The sequence below is a fragment of the Schistocerca serialis genome, chromosome 9, assembly GCF_023864345.2.
Source record: "Schistocerca serialis cubense isolate TAMUIC-IGC-003099 chromosome 9, iqSchSeri2.2, whole genome shotgun sequence".
NCBI lineage: Eukaryota > Metazoa > Arthropoda > Insecta > Orthoptera > Acrididae > Schistocerca > Schistocerca serialis.
This window is the reverse complement of record NC_064646.1, coordinates 7,604,665-7,628,791: the sequence shown is the minus strand read 5'-3', so window position 1 is coordinate 7,628,791 and position 24,127 is coordinate 7,604,665.

The following is a 24,127-nucleotide window of genomic DNA, read 5'->3' as shown; positions in this document are numbered from 1 at the left end:
TGCTTTGAGCCATTTGAACCATTTTACTAGAGGGACCAACTGACAGTAAAAACTGTAGCGTCAGATAAGGGAAGACGTAGGCTGCAAGTGCTGCTCTGAGATGAAGAGGTTGGCACAAGAATGGAATCTGTGTAGGGGCGCACTGAAACAGCCAACAGGAAAAGAAGAAAAAAAAAAGAAAACACTTGAACATCAAAGGGGCTCAAGTAGGCCACAGAGGGAAGAAATTCTGCTATTTTGGGAGAAAAATAACGCTTGACGGTCAAAGCAAGCAGAAGTAGCTGACTCGCTCATTCACTGATGGCACTCCACGACGAAGTTTGTTCATACAGAACAAAGGCCTTAACCTGAGGAACAAATCTCTGAGGACGAACGTCCGGAGCACATCACTGGACGGAAGTGAACAACTGAATTACTTTCTCCCCAACTGCACCTTTTTTTCCAAGTGAACAAGTATAATCTTTAGCATTCTTCTGTAGCATCACATCTTGTCTGAATTACTTATCATCCACTTTCCCCTGCCGCACAAGGCTACACTCCAGACAAATATGTTCGGAAAGCATTGCCTAATATTTAAATTTGTGTGTTGTGGTCTTCAGTCCTGAGACTGGTTTGATGCAGCTCACCACGCTACTCTATCCTGTGCAAGCTTCTTCATCTCCCAGTACGTACTGCAGCCTACATCCTTCTGAACCTGCTTAGTGTATTCATCTCTTGGTCTCTCTATGATTTTTACCCTCCACGGTGCCCTCCAGTACTAAATTGATGATTCCTTGATGCCTCAGAACATGTCCTACCAACCGATTTTCTAGTCAAGTTGTGCCACAAACTCCTCTTCTCCCCAATACTATTCAATACTTCCTCATTAGTTATGTGATCTACCCATCTAATCTTCAGCATTCTTCTGTAGCACCAAATTTCGAGAACTTCTATTCTCTTCTTGTCCGAACCATTTATCGTCCACGTTTCACTTCCATACATGGCTACACTCCATACACTCTCAGAAACGACATCCGGACACTTAAATCTATTCTCGACGTTAACAAATTTCTCTTCTTCAGAATCGCTTTCCTTGCCATTGCCAGTCTACATTTTATATCCTCTCTACTTCGACCATCATCAGTTATTTCGCTCCCCAAATAGCAAAATTCCTTTACTACTTTAAGTGTCTCATTTCCTAATCTAATTCCCTCAGCATCACCTGAGTTTATTCGACTACATTCCATTATCCTCGTTTTGCTTCTGTTGATGTTCATCCTATATCCTCCTTTCAAGACACTGTTCATTCCGTTCACCTGCTCTTCCAGGTCCTTTGCTGTCTCTGACAGAATTACAATGTCGTCGGCGAGCCTCAAAGTTTTTATTTCTTCTCCATGGATTTTAATACCTACTCCGAATTTTTCTTTTGTTTCCTTTACTGCTTGCTCAATATACAGACTGAATAACATCGGGGAGAGGCTACAACCCTGTCTCACTCCCTTCCCAACCACTGCTTCCCTTTCGTGCCCCTCGACTCTTGTAACTGCCATCTGGTTTCTGTACAAATTGTAAATAGCCTTTCGCTCCTCGTATTTTACCCCTGCCACCTTCAGAATTTGGAAGAGAATATTCCAGTCAACATTGTCAAAAACTTTCTCCAAGTCTACAAATGCTAGAAACGTAGGTTTGCCTTTTCTTAATCTAGCTTCTAAGATAAGCCGTAGGGTCAGTATTGCCTCACGTGTTCCACCATTTCTACGGAATCCAAACTGATCCTCCCCAAGGTCCATTCGCCTGTAAAGAATTCGCGTTAGTATTTTGCAGCCGTGACTTAAATTTGTCTACTGCCAAATCTCTCGTTGTCAGGAAAACTTTTCTCTCTATACCCTCTCTTCCCGGTTACTGCCAGTTATTTTGCTGCCTAAATAGCAAACCTAGTGCCCTCGCCCCCCCCCCCTCCCCCAATTACTCACCCCCCTCCACCCCACTGAAATTCATCTGTATCATCCAGGGTAACATACTGTATACGTCAAACGAATTCGCAGTTGCGAGTAAGGACTACCATCAGCTACAGAATGGAAATGGCGACAGTGAAAATTTGTGCCGGACCGAGAGTCGAACCCGGATTTCCTGCTTACAGCGAGCTAATGCCTTACCATTTGGCTATCCGTGCACGACTCACGGCCACACCCAAACTTCCATATGTCGTCAACCAGGCGTCTACGACGTGGACTCTTACATCCATTATGGATTTTCCCGTATAGGTCAGACGCTGTACTTTAAAGTCGTTTGACCAGTATCGGCAGATAAATATGAAATTGCAGTGCCTGTGTTATGCATGCATGTCCAAAGAAACTTTGCATCGTCATCAGAATAACACAGCCACTGCAATACTGTAGATTCTACATGGCACATTGCCAGAAATTTATGACGCTCCTATCTCATTTACTAATATAATTCTGTCAGCAATACACGATTTAATTCGATTACATTGTATTACTCTTATTTTACTTTTGTTAACACTCCACTTATAAACTCTTTTGAAGACACTATTTATTGCTTTCGACTGCTCTATCACGTCTTTTGAAGTCTGGAGGAATTACGTCATCGGCGAATCGTTAAGTTTTTATTAATTAATTTAAGGAGCAGTCAAATGAAAGCGATACAGATGGAAAAAAAGTAAGCACAGTGTTTATTATAACCGCCGTATCTTTTAATACATTTATCTCACTGTCAGACAAGAAGGTCAATTTCTTCATGGAAAAATGTTTGCGGTTACCTACGGAAACACGGTTGCACCACTTCATCCGAAGCAAACAGACGGCAGTGAATGTCTTTCTTCAATGCTCCAAATACATGGGAATATATCGGTATTGTATGGAGGACATGTAAAGTCCTCCCAGCGAAACTTCTACAGCGTCCTCGAAACAGATGGCACGCCAACTCCGGGAAAGTCATGATGATCTTTTACTTTGACTGCAGAGACGCGCTGCTTATTGATTTTTTTGGAACACGCCGTCACAATTAACGCACAGCGGTAGGTGGACACTTTGTAGAAACTGAAGCGCGCCATCCAGTGCAAACACCCAGAAATGATGACCGATGGCATCATCCTGTTGCAGGATAATGACCGCCCAAATGCTGCCAAGGTTGTTTAGACTACGCAGGAGAAGTTTCGCTGGGAAGCCCTTACACGCGCTCCATACAGTCCTCATCTCACCCCATGCGATGTCCGCATTTTTGGAGCCTGAAGGAGGACACGCATGGCTGTCAGTTTGCTTCGGACGACGAGATACACGACAGGGTACAATCATGGATCTGTAGGCATCCGATGTTAAGAATAGTTAATAAAAGACTTGAAAAAGTAATGGAGGAGAATCTCGGCGAGGAGCAGTTTGGCTTTAGGCGAAATACGGGCACCGGAGATGCAATAGGGCTCCTACGAATCTTGGGAGAAATGTTTATTGAAAAAGGAAGAGACCTGTATAAGTGCTTCATCGATTTAGAAAAGGCATTTGACAATGTGGTTTGGGACAAGCTCGCGACTATAATGAGGGAAAAGAGAGTGGACTGGAAAACCAGAAGACTTATAAATTCATTATATCTTAATCAAAAAGTTTCAGTTAAAGTGAGAGGAGAAAGTACAAACTGGATCAGACTAGGAAAAGGAGTACGACAAGGATGCTGTTTACCACCTACTCTTTTCAACCTCTACTTGGAAAATATGATTGACCAATGCTCATTAGATGGCAAAGGAGTAGAAATTGGAGGAAGAAGAGTAGGGTGTTTGAGATTTGCTGATGACATGATCCTTCTAGCCACAGGGGAAAATGAATTACAGGATTTGGTGTACACCACTGCAACTAACGGAAAAAAATGGAATGAAAATTAACACAAATAAAACAAAAGTATTGGTACTAGGAGGAAATAAGGAAATAATAATTATGCTGAATGGAGAAACACTAGAACAGGTGCAAAATTTTAGGTATCTTGGAAGCAGGATAGACACCGACTGGAAGTGCACCACAGAAATTAAAACAAGGATAGCAATGGCAAAAGAGGCGTTTTATAAGAAAAGGAGAATCTTCTGCATCGGTCTGGACAGAGAACTCAGAGACTCATAAAATGTCTTGTATGGAGTGTTCTTCTATATGGCGCTGAAACATGGACTATGAGGAAAAAAGACAGAGAAAGGCTGGAGGCTTTTGAGATCTGGACATGGCGGAAGATGGGAAGAATAAGTTGGATGGACAGAGTAAAAAATGAAGAGGTACTGAAAAGAGTGGGAGAGAAAAGACAGTTACTAGATATAATAAAGAGAAGAAAAAGAAATTGGATTGGGCATATATTAAGAAAGAATGACGGACTGATAAAGTTTTAGAAGGTTATGTAGAAGGGAGAAAGGAAGCGAGGAAGGAAGAAATTCTAGATACTGGATGACATGATGGACGGTACAACATACAGCAGCCTTAAGAAGGAAGCAATGGATCGCAGAAAATGGAGAGGCAAAGGACCTGCTAATATAGCAGATAACTGATGATGATGATGATGATGATGATGATGATGATGATGATGACGATGATGAGGCACTCGCAAACATTTTTCCAACAAGGACCACTTAATCTAACATAAGCTAACTTACGCTAAGGACAACACACACACACACACACACACACACACACACACACACACACACACACACACACACACACACACACACCCATACCCGAGGGAGGACTCGAACCTCCGAGGGGGGCAGCCGCGCGGACCGTGCCAAGACACGCGCGGACCGTGCGGCTAAACCCGCGCGGTTTTCCAAGAAGGCACTGTCCGTCTTGTCTCATAGTGGGTTAAGTGTTTTATCAGTTATGGAGATTACTTTCGAATTAATGAACAGTTTACTTACTTTTTAGGGTTCCATACCTCAATCGGTAAAAACGAAACCTTTATATTCTGAAGGGTCGAAGAAATTGGTATAGGCTTGCGTATTCAAATATAGAGATATGCAAAGAAGCATTATAGGGCGCTGCGGTCGGGAGCGTCTACATAAGACAACAAGAGCCTGGTGCAGTTTTTAGATCGCTTACTGCTGCTACAATGGCAGGTTTTCAAGATTTAAATGCATTTGAACATGGTATTATAGTCGATAGCGATAAAGTGGGAATTTTCCCGTACGACCATTTCACGAGTGTACCGTGAATATCGGGAATCCGTAAAAACATCAAATCTCCGACACCGCTGCGGTCGGAAGAAGATCCTGCAAGAACGAAACCAACGACGACTGAAGAGAATTCTTCACGATGACAGAAGTGCAACCCTTCCGCAAATTGCTGCAGATTTCAATACTCGGTCATCAACAAGTGTCAGCGTGCGATCCATTAAACGAAACATCATCGATATGGGTTTTCGGAGCCGAAGGTCCACTCGTGTACCCGTAATGACTGCACGACGCACAGCCTTATGCCTCGCCTGGGTCCGTGAAGACCGACATTGGACTATAGATGGTAGGACGAGTCTCGTTTCAAATTGTATCGAGTGGACTGAAGTGTATGGGTATGGAAACAACCTCTCGAATCCATGGACCCTGCATATCAGCAGGGGACTGTTCAAGCTTGTAGAGGCTCTGTAATGATGCGGGGCGTGTGCAGTTGGAGTGATATGGGACACCTGATAGGTAAGGATACGAATCTGACAGGTGACACATACGTAAGCATCCTGTCTGATGGCATGCATCCATTCATGTCCATTGAGTATTGCGACGGACTTGGGCAATTGCAGCAGGACAATGCGACACTCCACACGTCCAGAATTGCTGCAGAGTGGCTCCAAGAACATCCCCCTGAGTTTAAACACTTCCGCTAGCCACAAAACTCGCCAGACATGAATATTATTGCGCATATCTGGGATGCCTTGCAACGTGCTGTTCAGGAGAGATCTCCACTCCTCGTACTCTTACGTATTTATGGATAGCCCTGCAAGATTCAGGGTGTCAGTTCGTACTTCAGACATCAGTCGAGTCCATGCCACGTCATGTTGCGTCACTTCTGCGTGCTCGCGGGGGCCCTAGACGGTATTAGAGAGGTGGACCATTTTCTTTGGGTCTTCAGTGTATTAGCGACTGAATAGCATCGAGAATAGGCTACATATGTGTCTCACATCGTTTTCAAGTAGTGCTTTCCCTTTACGTAATTCGACTCGTGTTATCGCGGACTGTTTGTTATCTATAGAAGTTTTAAACGAATCTTTCGCTCACCATCATTACGGAATTCCAAGGAGCATATTTCTTTCTTGATCAATATTCGCCCAGAAGGAGCAGCACAGGTTATTTGCTCGTAATACTTTTCGTAGTCGAAGCAGTCGAGCCGGTAGCAAATTAACATACAAACGTTCACAGGACCGGGTAAAGGAAGATGGAGCGTCAGGGTTAGAGAACTATTCATTGTTGTTGTTGTGGTCTTCGGTCCTGAGACTGGTTTGATGCAGCTCTCCATGCTACTCTATCCTGTGCAAGTTTCTTCATCTCCCAGTACCTACTGCAACCTACATCCTTCTGAATCTGCTTAGTGTATTCATCTCTTGGTCTCCCTCTACGATTTTTACCCTCCACGCTGCCCTCCGATGCTAAATTTGTGATCCCTTGATGCCTCAGAACATGTCCTACCAAACGGTCCCTTCTTGTAGTCAAGTTGTGCCACAAGATCCTCTTCTCTCCAATTCTATTCAGTACCTCCTCATTAGTTATGTGATCTACCCATCTAATCTTCAGCATTCTTCTGTAGCACCACATTTCGAAAGTTTGTATTCTCTTCTTGTCTATACTATTTATCGTCCATGTTTCTCTACCATACAAATACTTTCAGAAACGACTTTCTGACACTTAAATCTATACTCTATGTTAATAAATTTCTCTCCTTCAGAAACGCTTTCCGTGCCATTGCCAGTCTACATTTTATATCCTCTCTACTTCGACCATCATCAGTTATTTTGCTCCCCAAATAGCAAAACTCCTTTACTACTTTAGGTGTCTCATTTCCTAATCTAATTCCCTCAACATCACCCGATTTAATTCGACTACATTCCATTATCCTCGTTTTGCTATTGTTGATGTTCATCTTATACCCTCCTTTCATGACACTGTCCATTCCGTTCAACTGTTCTTCCAAGTCCTTTGCTGTCTTTGACAGAATTACGATGTCATCAGCGAACCTCAAAGTTTTTATTTCTTCTCCATGGATTTTAATACCTTCTCCGAATTTTTCTTTTGTTTCTTTTACTGCTTGCTCAATATACAGATTGAATAACATCGGGGAGAGGCTACAACCCTGTCTCACTCCTTTCCCAACCACTGCTTCCCTTTCATGGCCCTCGACTCTTATAACTGACATCTGGTTTCTGTACAAATTGTAAATAGCCTTTCGCTCCCTGTATTTTACCCCTGCCACCTTCAGAATTTGAAAGAGAGTATTCCAGTCAACATTGTGAAAAGCTTTCTCTAGGTCTACAAATGCTAGAAACGTAGGTTTGCCTTTCTTTAATCTTTCTTCTAAGATAAGTCGTAGGGTCAGTATTGCCTCACGTGTGCCATCATTTCTACGGAATCCAAACTGATCTTCCCCGAGGTAGGCTTCTACCAGTTTTTCCATTCGTTTGTAAAGAATTGGCGTTAGTATTTTGCAGCTGTGACTTATTAAACTGGTAGTTCTAGAAGGGAAAATAAAACGTGGCTTGTAATAGGAGATTCCTCTCAGATATTTTCCCCAGTTACGTGCACTGTTTTTACGACACTTACTGGTAAATATACGAATAGAAACTGGCTGCGTTACGGCGCTGCACTACCGAGATCGCACACGGAGTACTTGGTGCGGCGACAGCGCGACGGAACGAAACATGAGGCAGCGGCAGCGGGGCGGTGGCCGGCCGAATGTTTCAGGCGCAGCGGCACTTGCCGCGGGCGGCAGGAAATGGAATGGAAAGGAAGGAAGCCTCTGTTCTGTGTGGGCGCCGTTCGCCTGAGTTGTGGCGAATCGATGCGCCCCCCTGCACGACACGCGTGGCGAGAGCGGCCATTTAAAAGCGCGGGTCTCCCCCCCACCCCCACCCCACAATGGAATTCCCTGTCCCATCCAGGAAACATACTGTATGCGCCACCAGCAGTTTATGGCGCGGTCCGAGTGGCCGAGAGCGGAAGTACTCTCCGCGTCTGGTCTCCGTGCACTTTACTTATAGACTGCTCGCAGCAGTCCTGCTCTTGGCCGTCGTGTCTCGCAGAATGGATGCAGAGAAGTCAACGAGAGAGGACAGCTCCCCCTCCCCCCGCCTCCTGGGTCTGTATATCAGCATAGATAATGTGAACGACTTTCAGGGATTGATCTAATCGGTAATTACACCGTCCAGTCACATTAACGTGACCACCTGTCACAAGTGGACTACTGGCCATTACAATAGCTACACCACTAAGATGACGTGCTGCAGACGCGAAATTTAACCGACAGGAAGGAGATGCTGTGATATGCAAATGATTAGCTTTACAAAGCATTTACACAACGTTGGCGCCGGTGGCGACACCTACAACGTGCTGACATGAGGAAAGTTTCCAACCGATTTCTCATACACCGGGATTGCCTGGTCGTCATGATGTCTCGTGCAAGGAGGAGAAATGCGTACCATCACGTTTCCGACTTTGATAAAGGTCGGACTGCAGCCTATCGCGATTGCCGTTTATCGTATAGCGACAATGCTACTCGCCTTGGTCGAGATTTAATGACTGTTGGCAGAATATGGAATCCGTAGGTTCAGGATGGTAATACGGAACGCCGTGCTGGATCCCAACGGCCTCGTATCACTAGCAGTCGAGATGACAGGCATCTTATACGCATGGCTGTAACGGATCATGCAGCCACGTCTCGATCTCTGAGTCAACAGATGGGGACGTTTGCAAGACGACAATCATCTGCATGAACAGTTCGACGACGTCTGCAGCAGCATGGAATATCAGCTCGGAGACCATGGCTGCGGTTAACCTTGACGCTGCATCACACACAGGAGCGCCTTCGATGGTGTACTCGACGACGAACCTGGGTGCACGAACGGCAAAACGTCATTTTTCGGATGAATCCAGGTTCTGTTTACAGCATCATGATGGTCGCATCCGTGTTTGGCGAAATCGAGGTGAACGCACATTGGAAGCGTGTACTCGTCATCGCCATACTGGCGTATCACTCGTCGTGATGGTATTGGGTGCCACTGGTTACACGTCTCGGTCACCTCTTGTTCGCATTGACGGCACTTTGAACAGTGGACGTTACATTTCAGATGTGTTTCGACCCGTGGCTCTACTCCTGATTCGATCCCTGCGAAACCCTACATTTCAGCAGGTTAATGCACGACCGCATGTTGCAGGTCCTGTACGGGACTTTCTGGATACAGAAAAGTTCGACTGCTGCCCTGGCCAGCACATTCTCCACATCTCTCACCAATTGATAACGTCTGGTCAATGGTGGCCGAACAACTGGCTCTTCCCTATACACCAGTCACTACTCTAGATGAACTGTGGTATCGTGATGAAGCTGCTTGGGCAGCGGTACCTGTACACGCCATCCAAGCTCTGTTTGACTCAATGCCCATGCGTATCAAGGCGGTTATTACGGCCAGTGGTGGTTGTTCTGGGTACTGATTTCTCAGGATCTATGCCCCCAAATTGCGTGAAAATGTAATCACGTGTCAGTTCTAGTATAATATATTTGTCCAATGAATACCCGTTTATCATCTGCATTTCTTCTTGGTGTAGCAATTTTAATGCCCAGTAGTGTAGGTTGTGAGATGACAACGGACGGAAATACATGCTTTGCAACTTGCTCCCATGCTGGCCACAAGATTGATAAGGAGTTCCTCTGGTAGGGCGCTCCATTTCTCCACCAGCGCCGTTGACAACTGACGACTACTGGATGGTCGCTGGTGCACCTGCGCGAACGGCAATACGATTCCCCACCGCATCGCACACGTGCTCAATGACATTTAAGTCGGGGGGACGGGAAGACCAGTCCAAATATTCTCTACATCTACATCCATACTCCGCAAGCCACCTGACGGTGTGTGGCGGAGGGTACCCTGAGTACCTCTATCGGTTCTCCCTTCTATTCCAGTCTCGTATTGTTCGTGGAAAGAAGGATTGTCGGTATGCTTCTGTGTGAGCTCTAATCTGTCTGATTTTATCGTCATTGGCTCTTCGCTCTTTCCAAGAGCTCCTAAGCCTGCAGTGTTCGATGCTTCCTTGTATGGTCAATTCAGGAAAAGATAGTCAGGGCCGAATACACCTGAAAAGACACCGAGGGGAAAGTACAGTCTCAGAATACCGTTGTCGCTGAGTGTACCATGTTCAAAGCTTTGGAGGTCAGTATGCCCGCGTGACATTGTGCCTGCCCCCAACGTAACACCTGGACCCCGCATAACGACCAAGTTCGACAATGTTGGACGTACTCTCATACGGCGAGAGGTACGCAATGCACCCATGAACAATGTCGAATATGATCGTCTTTCTATTCTAGCTCTTACGGAGTAGGCAGGCATAATGTTGCAGAGGCGTACTGACTCCCGAATCTTTGAGCATAGTAACTCATCGTCTTTGCACAACAAACGTCTAGAGTCGATAGATCATGTTATACGGAACAAATTTTGCTAGACACAAAATGGTCGCTGACGTTTCCCAGCGATGCAAGGCGTCTTTTAGCATTCGCGAGCTCTAGAACAGCGAGTATTCGCTGAAGTAGAACCTTCTGCTAAAGAGGTGTGCAGGATACTAGCTGAGTAAATTGACAAGAAAGATTATCAACAACAATATCCTAAAAACGAGTTCTCTAACCGGAGAACTACATTTCGGAAGCGAATTCGGAATTACAACTTGGCTTGGCCCACCAGCTAACACGCGGAGCATGTGACGGGGTGATAGGCGCGCGCGCGCGCACACACACACACACACGCACACACACACACACACACACACACACACAGCATTCAAATGCCTTACAGTACTTACAACTTCCTCACCTCTCGAAAGGGTAGCTGATCTTAAACGCTACCTAGCGTCGCCGAGGAGCTTCAGCAAAAATTTTGTCTCTGACAAAACTTGTTCCCAATGTATATTTCAGGCATCAAGTGAAACGCAGCTCTGGACAGACCATTTAACAAGGCAGTTATTTTGGTATCCAATGACTCAGTAGTTTTCGAGATCAGACGTGACACGTTCTGTTTCCAGAATTGAAAAATTGAGACTGTCAAGAGCTGACGCCTTACCGCAGTGGTAACACCGGTTCCCGTCAGATCACCGAAGTTGAGCGCTGTCGGGCTTTGCTAGCATTTAGTTGGATCGCCTTCCGGGTCTACCGAGTGTTGCTGCAAGTGGGGTGTAATCAGCCCTTTTGAGGCGAATTGAGGAGCTGCTTCACTGAGAAGTAGCGCCACCGGTCACGGGAACTGGGAACGGCTGCCCACATGACCTTCCACATCCGCATCCGGTGACGCTTAAGGGCTGAGGATGACATGGCGGCCGGACGGTGCCTTTGAGCCTTCAAGGCCTGTCCGGACAGTGCTTATATATATATATAATCAGCATAACTTTAGCCTCAATCAAAATGACGAGTAGATTTCTGACATGCTTAGAAATACCATAGAAATCTATAGCACACATGAGCATACGAGTTTTTACGTGATTATTGTAAGAGACAGAGCCTTCAAAGTGACTATCTATCGCCACGGAGAGCAGAGCGACTGCGTCACAACTTTGACCCTTAATCATCAGATGCAAAATAATTTAAATCAGGTAATAGTCGCTGTGTGATTAGCCTTGGCCAGAGGGAGGCACCACAGCCAGGCTACAAGAACATGGCACATATGTACCGAAACCGGTCTAGGCCAGTATATTAACCGGTGAGACGCTAGATCTGTTTCTGTAGCAGTGTAATAGAATCCTCTGTTCCGCCATCCTGATACACGTAATTCATGGTTTCTGTAAGATTGTTCGAGCAAATGCTACCTAGGTCGGCTCTGTAAGCAGGCAATCGTCAGTACGCCTACCCCCCCCCCCCCCCCCCCCCCCTCTTCCAGCAGTATGTCTCGCGACTGTGGGCCTAGTATCGAACAGTGGAAACTCTACTGTGATTTATAGACAATTATTGTTACAATTTTTTTACGAAATGACTACATTCTTGTTAAAGAGTCAAGTTTACTCCAATTTATTTCCAGTTTCCAGAGGAGTAAGGCTGCTGACTGATATGATTTTAAATAACTGTAAGACTATGCGCAAGATGTAGGCGGGACCGAAGAGTATTGTATCTTTTATTTCACTGTCTTTGCTATATCCTAGGATTCTAGACAGAGCGCTGTTTAGGTTATGTGATATTCGTAGTAGAGTACCTGTCACGGCGAAGATGACGTGACGTCAGTGTTAACATTTTACATTCGACTGACCATGATACTCACATCCTCACGTTTCAGTTTCTTTGGAGCCGCGTTAAAATTACTGTTCCCACGACACGGACCGAGACAACAGTTAAGAGGCACGATCTTTGAACTGACAGACAAACAGCAATGCCCGTCTTGTTAACCGCAACCACTCCCTTTATCTCCATCTTGTACGGTTGTTCTCATTATTAGTCTCTCATAATTCTTCATCGTCAAGGAATGATCTTGTGCAACCACTATTCTATCTTCTGACTCCGCTCTAGTGCTTTCTGTTTTACGCCAGCCATGTATCTACCAATATTTAAATTTTCCAGGTGGATTGGATATAGGACATGCAAAGACTTCTGTCTCCACGTTTCTTTTTAGCTTATTCTGAGTTTCCGTTTTGTTCTCAATTTGCAGAAATGAGTCACTATTATTACGATTACGATGATGATTTTGATCACTAATTTGCCAAGTAGTTCTGTTTGGTATTTAATTTCCTAGTTCTTCACACGTTAGATTTTAATACCTTTCGCGATGTTGACGGTGAAACGTACTCGAGGACTTTCGAGAGATCCTCGTCCTTGAAGCTATTCTGTACACTAATTGTGAATTCTCCTTCCTCCAGGAAAAAGAAAAAACACAACTACTGCGCTTTCCAGAATGAAGGGAAATCCACCAAGCCTACACACGACACGCCGAAGCATGTATCCCTCCAACAATATGTTTCTTTGACAAAGTGGAGTCCTATGTCCACGAAACAGGTCAGCGGAATTTGGTTCCCTACTAATCACAGCACGAATCGCCACGACGCGTATTCCAGGTCCCATCACAGCTACAGCAGCGACATCAAACGGCACAGTGCCCCCCTCCTCGCACTGTTAGATCTCCACCGGCTGCGCGGCTTGCGTACCGCCTGACCTTTCAAAACACGCGCAGTCGCGCGGAATGAGCAAGCATACGTACACAGTGCCGGACGCGAAAGCAATCATCCACTTCGCGAGAGCCTCGGAAATACGAAAATAGGGAAGAGAGCGGAACAGTGCCCGACCGCCGGGGTTGGTACGGTCAGGCGAAGGGGGGTGGAAAAACACGCGGCGTGGGAACCGAGCCTCTGTGGTGGTGGTGGGGGTAGGTGACGGTTGGGGGTGGGGGCTGCAACTATTATGCAAAGCGAGCGGGCAAGGCACGCGTAGCGCTTCCAGACCTGCCGCCGGCGCCGCTGGAGAATGGCAAAAAGGGGCGAAGGGGGGAAACTCGGGAAATACAACACATAACGGAGGCGGAAGAATACAAAACTTGCGAGTCCCGGCAACCGTGTGGGGGCGCTGGATATGAGTGGGGTGAGGCCTGGGACACTGCGGTGAAAGGCAAGAGGGAAAAATTACGACTTTAGAGCGGGGTATGTTGACGCTAGAGTGGTGGTGCTGGCGAAATAGCCAAATTTAGGGGTAAGTTAACGAAACGTTTACGAAAAACAGATCGTTACGTTCACTAAACATTGCATTGCTCTGATAGGTAACAAACATTGAACGTAAGCAGAAAAAAAATATGAAAATGCCGGATATTACACTTTTCGACATCGCCATCCCTGACAAAAGATGCTATAGATTATAAAATGAAATACTTAGACGGCCGCAGTGGCCGAGCAGTTCTTGTAGCTTCAGTCTGGAACCGCGCGACCGCTACGGTCGCAGGTTCGAATCCTGCCTCGGGCATGGATGTGTGTGATGTCCTTACGTTAGTTAGGTCTAAGTAGTTCTAAGTTCTAGGGGACTGATGACCTCAGATGTTAAGTCCCATAGTGCTCAGAGCCATTTTTTTTTTAAATACTTAAAAGCGTAGAAAACGGACGCAAGTGAATATTGGACGCTGCAGGTGTGCCCATATGTAAGCAACACACACACACAGCACGCATCGAAAAGATTAAAGATAAATAAATTGATTGAAATAATGTATTTACAATATAGAAAAATTAAAGAGTGAGTTAGTAGCGTACGTGACAGGCACTGATGACTTTTGTACTTAGCCCGCATCTCGTTGTCGTGCGGTAGCGTTCTCGCTTCCCACGCCCGGCTTCCCGGGTTCGATTCCCGGCTGGGGCAGGGATTTTCTCTGCCTCGTGATGGCTGGGTGTTGTGTGCTGTCCTTAGGTTAGTTAGGTTTAAGTAGTTCTAAGTTCTAGGGGACTGATGACCATAGATGTTAAGCCATTTGAACCATTTCTTTTTTTTTTTTTTGTACTTAGTGCGTGTGTACATTAGCTTGTGTTTGTGGAACCATGGCAGTACAAAAATAAAGAAGTAAACAGTTACAGGTAATGTAGTGCAATAATTGTTACCTGAATAAACGAACGACAGCGCTACAAACATACATGGCAGACACACACGAACCTGGAAAGTTGTGGCTGTGTACATGAACTGAATTACTGATTGTGTATTTGTAGGATAATAAACAGTGCAGGTGGATGAATGTATCTTATTATTGTCTTTTTGAAAGGGTTTAGGGTGCCAGGAAATGTTGAAATTGTGGGGTTTAGGGTGCCAGGAAATCCTGAAATTGTGGAAGAATGTGGTAGAATAATAAGTTGTGCGGGTGGATGTATGTATGTTATTTTTGTCCTTTTGAACGGTTTAGGGTGCCAAGATGTCTTGAAATTGTGGAAGAAAAGGTTTTTGCCGATTTAGTTTGTTCCCAAAGCATTTGAAGTGGCGATTTCTGCTAGTGAATGAAAGTCTCTATTCAAGGAGATACATCTCCGACCCTTGCGTCAGCAATATGTAACACTCGAACTTTGTCACTGATACCACGAAACGAGTGTTCACTATGGGCAGTGTGTGGCGCAAAGCAAGACCGGTCAAATTTTTTGAGTCAGAGGGCATCGTATGTCCTTCGTGGCGAGTTGCAAAGTTTCTCTATGTTTGTCCTATGCAGAAACGAGAACAAGAACATTTGAGTTTATATATGCCGGAATTCTGATGCGTAGTTACTGTTGAGAATAATTTTACTTTGCAGTTTATTGTCTGAAATGATTTGCAAGTTCGTATGACACATATTCTAGGAAAGGAAGTGTTGCAAATTTTGGTATTTCTTATCTAGCTCGGTACCGCGATAATTTCAACAACTAGGATTTTTGTGAGGCAAGGATTATATCCACTATTTTGGTCTATAGATTTAATTATTTTCATCCGCAATGGATATGCGGAAGTTGTAAATTTGTTAACGCTGGAGATATTTGTCGCTCGGTTGCCATTCAAGCACAGCGCAGGAAAGCGTGACCAAAGAATTTACTTGGAGTGCTTGTCTTCGCTCGACACCAGAGCAGGTGTCGCTAACGCACGCGTGACACACAACGGCCCACGTACAGCACATTGGTTGTAATGAATCTAATCGAATAGGCTTGCTGCTCTAATTTCGAGAGTGTCAATGGCCGCGACGGGGAAATCAGCGACATGGGAACTTGCTGTAGGACTTCTTCTGCGCACACCATTCACGAACTGCGCAGGAAAAGGTGGAAATGATCATGGTGCCCGAGGAGCCCTCCGCCACACACCGTAAAGTGGCTTGTGGAGTACAATTTTGGATGTAAATACAATATGGGTGTAATAAGAGGAAAGAAGATAATTTATAAGTGATGAGAGAGAGGAAAAATCTTGGTTGGGAAATATACTGCGTAGGAATTGTTTGCAACAAAGGATTATAGAGAGAAAAGTGGAAAGAATGAGGAAAGGGTAGGAAGAGTAAGGGAATGATGGACAACATTATAAGAGGACGAACTTACGGACGGGTGAAGGAAGATGCTCAGACCAGGAAGCGATGGAGAGCGTCCAGTTGAAATCTGTCTTAAGACAGATACACTGCAGAAAAAAGACGAATGTTCCGTGGTGAAATGCTGAAGTTTCGACTTAATATTGTAGTGTTTACTGACATTTAGTTTCCAGTGAAAACAGTTGGTTCTTATCTATTTGCCGTCAGGATGTAAACAAAAGTGATACATTTAATATAAATAGGGATAAAAATTATTTACATGAACCACGTGTTCCACCTCTGACGAAGGCATTTCCATTGGTTACTACAAAATAACTCGAAAATAGCAATGTAAGATATAATTTGAAAGAAAAGGTTTCAGTGTACAAGTGTTTCTTGTAGCAATACTAGGAAGCATAAGCTGTTGAAGATTGGTAAGCACCTCATGTCCTGGGGAATTGTTCTCAGATTCCTGAATATACGCCGATGTGGGAAGGCCTTTATCTGCATGTCTGGAGGAGTACAGCTTTTAACAAGCAGCTTTCTCCTCCACGAGGCGATCCATCGGAATGCGGAAATGTGGAGTCACACTTCAATGTACATAACACTTTTACATTTAGTTGCCCGTATGGTGATTCAACACCGGTCATCGAAATATACAGTGAGCCTTCTGCCACCACTAATGCTGACCAGAAAAGTTGATACAGTATGTGATCTGGACACACTTTGGTAACTGGGAGAAATAAAATATCCATTTAGTAAGAGCAAAAACACACCAAGATAACAAAATATTGCCAACCTCTTACCAAGCAGTGTATCCTCTACATGAGAAGAATCATTGGCCTTGTAAGACTACAATGGGGAAAATCACAAGTAAAGTTCCAAGTTTATCATTTTTTCATCGGACTCCACCCTGGACTGCCTAAGGTACAAACTTATGTTACTGTGCGATGGCAAAGTGCAGGTTGTAGCATCATCGAAAATGTAATTAGTGTGGCATTTGATACTGGACATCTTGAATGTGAAAAACTGGCTTTAGCTAGATGTGTTCCACTTGTTTTGACCACTTCACTGAAATCTCTCACCTTGACTTTGAAGAGAGTGTACTTGGCAACACTGTCAGGTCAGTAGAATTAATTTGTTTTTCAGGTAGCGTAATAATTTTAAGCAGAGGGAAATACAGCAGTAAATCACGACACAGAAATGTGTGTATCTTTGGTGCTGTTTCTCCGCCAAGTTCGTTCCTTAGATCGTGAACGACTGTTCACCAAAGTGCCTCTCATGAAAAGTAGTGCAGTTTTACATGCGAATGGGTCATAAGCGATTTATATTCAGTGTACATTTTCGTGCGGTTCTGAGCATTCGTCGTCACGCACGTCCTTTGTAAGAGCACTAGTGGTCTCACGAATTTATGGTGACTAGTAGTTTACATTGGCTGCATGGATTTTTTCTGTAAGGAGTATTCAAATGTAAAGGAACGAAACGTCTTAACAACCAAACCGGATGAAATATGATTACGCCGCTTTAGGATATCATAGTGAGATATCTACAGACGTGAATGTAGTGTCGTCACCTCCTTCGAGAAAATTCAAAGCTGTGCCCTCAGCAGGCCAGGTAATGGTCGCCATCTTTTCCCACGAACGAGGTCCGGTTCTCATTCAATTCCTCGATCACAGAAACACCACTGACAGTGACGTGTACTGTGAGACACGCCGTAGCCCACTCAAGTCCATCGAGGGGAAACGCCCAGGGCTGTCCGTGGAGGACATGATTCTGAGTCCCCACGTCTCCAACATCACACGAAGTGTAATGGCCCAGTTCAAGTAGGAGCAGAAGTCTCAAAAGCAAGTGCTACAACTCAGCTGACGACGTGAAGGACTGGCTCCTGTCACAACCACGAGAATTCTGGGAACACGAATCCTTCGGCTAGTGGAATATTTGTGCTCAGGCCTCTAGTGATTACTTTTGAATTTAGACTCCAGTTATACCCACAGCGTTGCTCCGCATCTTTTCTTTTGAGTATCTCTCATACTATTTATTATATGCTGGACCAAGGAGGTCAGAATATAGGAGGATGCCCTTTCGCCGAAAGAGTCAAACCTGCCTCCACCATACTGGTGAGTTTTTGTGAATTGTTCGTATTGCTATTCTGCTCTTCCATTTCACTTAAAACGGGAATAAAATGTTCGGCCGTTTTGCCGCGATGTACCTAATGCCCAAAGAGTGAGATATGGCGTTAAAAAATTAAACTTTCAATTATCTGATGTTGAGCATTCATCCACGATAGTACATTGTTTCAAAGTACGTACTGCCGGCCGCGGTGGTCTAGCGGTTCTAGGCGCTCAGTCCGGAACCGCGCGACTGCTACGGCGCAGGTTCGAATCCTGCCTCGGGCATGGATGTGTGTGATGTCCTTAGGTTAGTTAGGTTTAAGTAGTTCTAAGTTCTAGGGGACTGATGACCAAAGATGTTAAGTCCCATAGTGCTCAGAGCCATTTGAACCAAAGTACGTACTGAAAACTGTCGGTTAAACAAAGGGCTTTAACGGAGAAACAGACTTCTGACCCTCTCCAAGATGGCGAACAGGCTTCACAAACGTCTGTGCTCGCCAGAGATAACGCTACCTCCCCTGTATTGTAACCTCTCTGGGCTGCACCGATATTGCGCCTCACGCGTATCCTCAGTGGCACACACTAAGTACCTTCCTGTCACATTAACAGTCCTTAATACAGTGTTGGACTAACACTGCAACCCAGGAACGATGGCAAATAATGAAATTTTGCTTGTGCTATAGTCGGAAGAACATATAAATTTGTAGTTGGTACAGGGTGCGATATTTATTGCACAAGGGTGCCACTTCAGGCAGTGACAACGGCCCTACACTGTCACTCAATGCAGTTTCAACTCTGTGTCAGATTTCACCAACCCAAGTGGTTGGCGAGTAGTGGTTTATCTCTTTGCAAAACCACAACGATAGGTTTTTAATAGGTGAGGAACATGGAGAACATGCTGACCACGGCAACAGTCTAACACATTCTGTATCAAGCTAAGTGAGGACTGAATGGGAAAGATGTGGTCTTCAGTTATTTTGTTACAAAAAACCTCACAGAGAACTTCAAGGGAACGCGCATACATCTGTTTTACCACACCACAACTACGCTGACGAGCCAGAGAAACTGCTACATCTGCCTAATATTGTGTAGGGCCTCCGCGAGCACGCAGAAGTGCCACGTACTCCACTAATGTCTAAAGGTGCTGGAGGGATTGACACCAGGTATCCTGCAGGGCTGTCCATAAACCCGTAAGAGTATGACGGGGTGGACATCTCTTCTGAACAGCACATTGTAAGGCATCCCAGATATGATCAATAATGTTCATGTCTGGGATGTTGGACCTGTGTGGTGTCGCACTGTCCTGCTGGAACTGCCCAAGTTCGTCGAATGCACAATGGACATGAACGGATGCAGGTGATTCGACAGGATGCTTACGTTCGTGTCACCTCTCAGAGTCGTATCTAGACCTATCAGGAGTCCTATATCACTCCAGCTGCACACGCCCCACTCCATTACAGAGCCTCCACCAGCTTGAACAGTATCCTGCTGACACGCAGGGTCCATGGATTCATCAGGTTGTCTCCATACTCGTACACGTCCATCCGATCGATACAATTTGGAACGAGACTCGTCCGACCAGGCAACATGTTTCCAGTCATCAACAGTCCAATGTCGGTGTTGACGGGCTCAGGCGAGGCGTAAAGCTTTGTGTCGTGCAATCGTCAAGGGTACACGAGTGGGCCTTTGGGTTCGAAAGCCCATATCTATGATGTTTCGTTGATTGGTTCGCACGCTGACACTTGTTGACAGCCCAGCACTGAAATCTGCAGCAATTTGCGGAAGGGTTGCATTTCTGTCCTGTTAAACGACTCGGTCGTCATTGGTCCCGTTCTAGCAGGATCTTCTTCCGGCCGCAGCGATGTCGGAGATTTGATGTTTTACCGCATTCCTGCTATTCGCGGTACACTCGTGAAATGGTCGTACGGGAAAATCTCCGACTATAACACCACGTTTAAACTGACTTAGATCTTGATACCTGGCATTGCAGCAGCAGTAACCGATCTAACAACTGTGCCAGACACTTTTTGTCCGATCGCAGCGCCGTATTCTGATTGTTTACGTATCTCTTTATTCAATGTGCATGCCTGTATCAGTTTCTTTTGCGCTTCAGTGTATAACGCATGTGTCCGAATTACCGAGGTGTTTGGTACCTAACGGCACTCCATACCAGCATGTTAGGTGCTGAGCTCGTGTGATGAAGATGAATGCTGTCTGGCAATGTTCGTCCTCTCTGGAGCTTCCACACACGTGATGCTGACGTAGAGCCGATACTGAAAAGACTCCTGTGTCCAGCGCTTCCATTTGGCTCACCACTGTCAGCACACCTCTCACTGCTGCCACGTCAAGGGAAACCGTAACAATGGTCGCCATGCTGACAGTCCACAATGGTCCAGACATCGTCGGACTGTTCTCATGGGTACTTGGATTGCTCCCGAAGGCCCATTTCCTGACTCAAGGTATGTGACGTGTCTGTAGGATCCTGTACGGCCCAGTGAACAACATATCTGCCCTCTTGGAAGCTGGCGCCATTGAAATCATACACGACGTGGCAAGCTCCTCCACTAGAACCCTCCTCGTTCCACCTGGTGAAGCTCAACCTTGGTGCACGCGCTGCCGCTACTGTCCACAGGCAATGACGCCCAAACTACTGTGCCTGAACGCTTCCGTAAGATTGCTGGAAGGAATGCATCACGTTAACTCCGAATCAGTCGAGTAATTGGTAAACCTAGACATGTACCTTTGATACATATTTTTTTGTTTGCAACTTTTAAAGGACTTGTAAAAGCCCAAGAGTACTAAGAACAGTTTGTCAAGGAATGGTACTGTAGTTGAGTCTTTGTGTTGACGAGATGCAGGCAGACTCTGGTGCTGCGAATTTCCCCATAAGCCCAAATGGCTATTGTGACTTCGTGCAGGCCTGACCTGCGGGGATGAAGTGGGCTGCGCGACCCCAGGATGGGATGGGGGGGGGGGGGGGCAGGGGGAGTCCGCTGTTGGCTGGCACTCCATTAACGCCAGAATCAACAGGCGCTGCGCACACACGCCGAGCAGGCTGGCAGGCTAGCGTGGTTTCCGTCAACCTCCCATTCCATTATCGCCACTACCCAGTGTTTGTTGTTTTCCTTTCCGTTTCCCCCTGCCTTTTGTGCCACAATATTACCTCCGGATTGCAACTGGTAACGCTGTTGCATTTTTCGCATCCTGTTTTGTTCTGTTTTCAATTAACGTCTATGACCCGTAAACCACGTACGTGCGTACTGCGTTCTATTTCGAACCTTCTCCTGCTGGTATTGTGGTAAACGAAATGAGAACTGTTGAACAGAAAATAGTGAAAAATCATGGGAGATCTACACCTACCTGATGGAAGCGGAGTCACTAACTATATACACAAAATTATGGTGTACATAACTGCGAAGGTCAAGGCCAGAAGACAGTGTTGCTACTCTGGATCATTATTTCTTTATCTTCTCAGCGATACTGCGACGTAGATTAACAAACGTTAGCCGTTAGACTGTGAGTAGCATTTATTTCAACGTCTTCGAAATTCATCCTTTCTTAGCTACCTACATATATCGGCTACTTCTGTAACATTAGAGGAAAGATATTTAAAGTAGATGAAATAATGAACCCATCACATTCGTTTTTATAGTGAATTAACCTCAGTGTTGTAAATCTATTAATACATAATACCGGTAACAAAAGGCTTACATGTATCGGCCAACCGAAGCAATACGAGGTGCGGCTAGAAAAAAACCGGACTGATGCTGGAAAAAACATTTATTTACAATTATTTACAATTTCATGTTATCTCCTTCAATTTACTCTCCTCCTCGGTCTCTACACCGCTCCATACGAATTTTCCACTGTTCATAGCAATGCTGCAGATCATTTTCGGTAAGTCCATACATTACTTCCGTCGCTTTTTCTTTTACTGCTTCAACAGTCTCAAATCTAGTTCCTTTCAAAGCTGACTGGACTTTAGGGAAAAGAAAAAGTCACAGGGGGCCAAATCAGGTGAGTACGGTGGATGATCTAAGATGGGAATGTTGTGTTTTGCCAAAAACGTCTTCACTGACAACGCACTGTGAGCTGGGGCATTATCTTGGTGAAGGATCCATGACTTTTTTCTCCACAAATCGTTCCGTTTTCTCCGTACTCGCTCACGTAGGGTAGCCAGGACGCTAATGTAGTAATGCTGATTCACTGTTTGTCCCTCTGGTACCCAATCGATGTGCACAATCCCTTTGATGTCAAAAAACAATCATCATTGCCTTGAATTTCGATTTTGACATTCGTGCTTTTTTTTGTCGTGGAGAACCAGGAGTTTTCCAATGCATCGATTGGCGTTTAGTTTCGGGATCGTAAGTAAAAAACCACGATTCATCGCAAGTAATAACATTTTGTAAGAAGGTGGGATCATTTTCAATGTTTTCCAGGATGTCAGAACAAATCATTCTTCGGCGTTCCTTCTGTTCAATTGTGAGACACTTTGGAACCATTTTTGAACACACTTTGTTCATGTTGAAACTTTCATGAAGAATCTGCCTAACACTTTCCTTGTCAACTCCTGTTAACTCAGACACTGCTCTGATTGTTAAACGGCGATCTTGTCGAACAAGTTTACCGATTTTTTCAATGTTTGCATCAGTTTTTGCTGACAATGGTCTGCCAGTGCGAGTGTTATCACTGGTGTCTTCGCGGCCATCTTTAAATCGTTTAAACCACTCAAACACTTGTGATCGCGATAAACAATCATCGCCGTACACTTGTTGTAACATTACAAACGTTTCACTTGCAGATTTTCCTAGTTTGAAACAAAATTTTATGTTAACACGCTGTTCTTTCTGTACATTTTCCGACGCACAGACAAAACGTCAACTACTTAAAACAGACGCCACGGGCAGACTGAGTGCACGAGGCAGATGAAACTCGAGCAGTAGCCGGAGCGAGAGTCACGTGACAGGCCACGCGACTTTCCGCCTTATTGCATTCGTTTTATTGTTTCACCAGTACTAGTCCGGTTTTTTTCTAGCCACACCTCGTATGTATGTTTACTGTCTTAAACAACAGAAACAAAAGTTTATTGACAATCACCTTGTGCCACCCACAACTGTTACGGAAACTTTAATTATTGCTACCAGTTCTGGTTACTAAAGTCATCTTCTGAGACCTTAAGTTATTCAGTAACAATATATACGCCTACACACACATGATGTTCCATCCGACACTGGATATCGTCAACAACAGGAAGTGAACAACGGAACTCACTACATACAATTGAAGCACAGTTCTGAGTTTTGATTTTATCCATGCTGGATGAGAGGTCGTGGTTGTGAATGTCATATATTTTTCAACATAAACAGTTCTCAGTATCCAATGCGCCAATAATATGATGGTAAAATGCGTCTCATGTCTGAATCACCAGTACGGGGCATTGATTTGTAGCAATCAAAACTGTTAGCATTTCAAGGCAGTTTGTCGATAAGTAACTGCGAGCTGTGTGTCACCAAATACTGAAAAAAAAAATCAGAAAAAAAGAGTGTACTTTTGTCTATATTTGTCAACCTCTTACTCGTTCACTGTGGCATCTTTCACGCGTCTACTTTTTAGCTCCATCAAGAACTAACGCTACCGGAAAAAACGGAGTAGTAGTGAAGACGACACATAACTTGGGGGAACAACTATCTAAACATTCGTGCGTAAGACGCGTTTCCCATTGATCCCTAACGTAGGTGCGAAGTTTAGAAAACACCGAATGCTGCCATTTAGCATTACATTCAACAAGTATGGAATAAATCATCGCCTTCTGCCCGCAGCTCGTTGTCTAGTGACCTGCGTTGCTGCCTTTG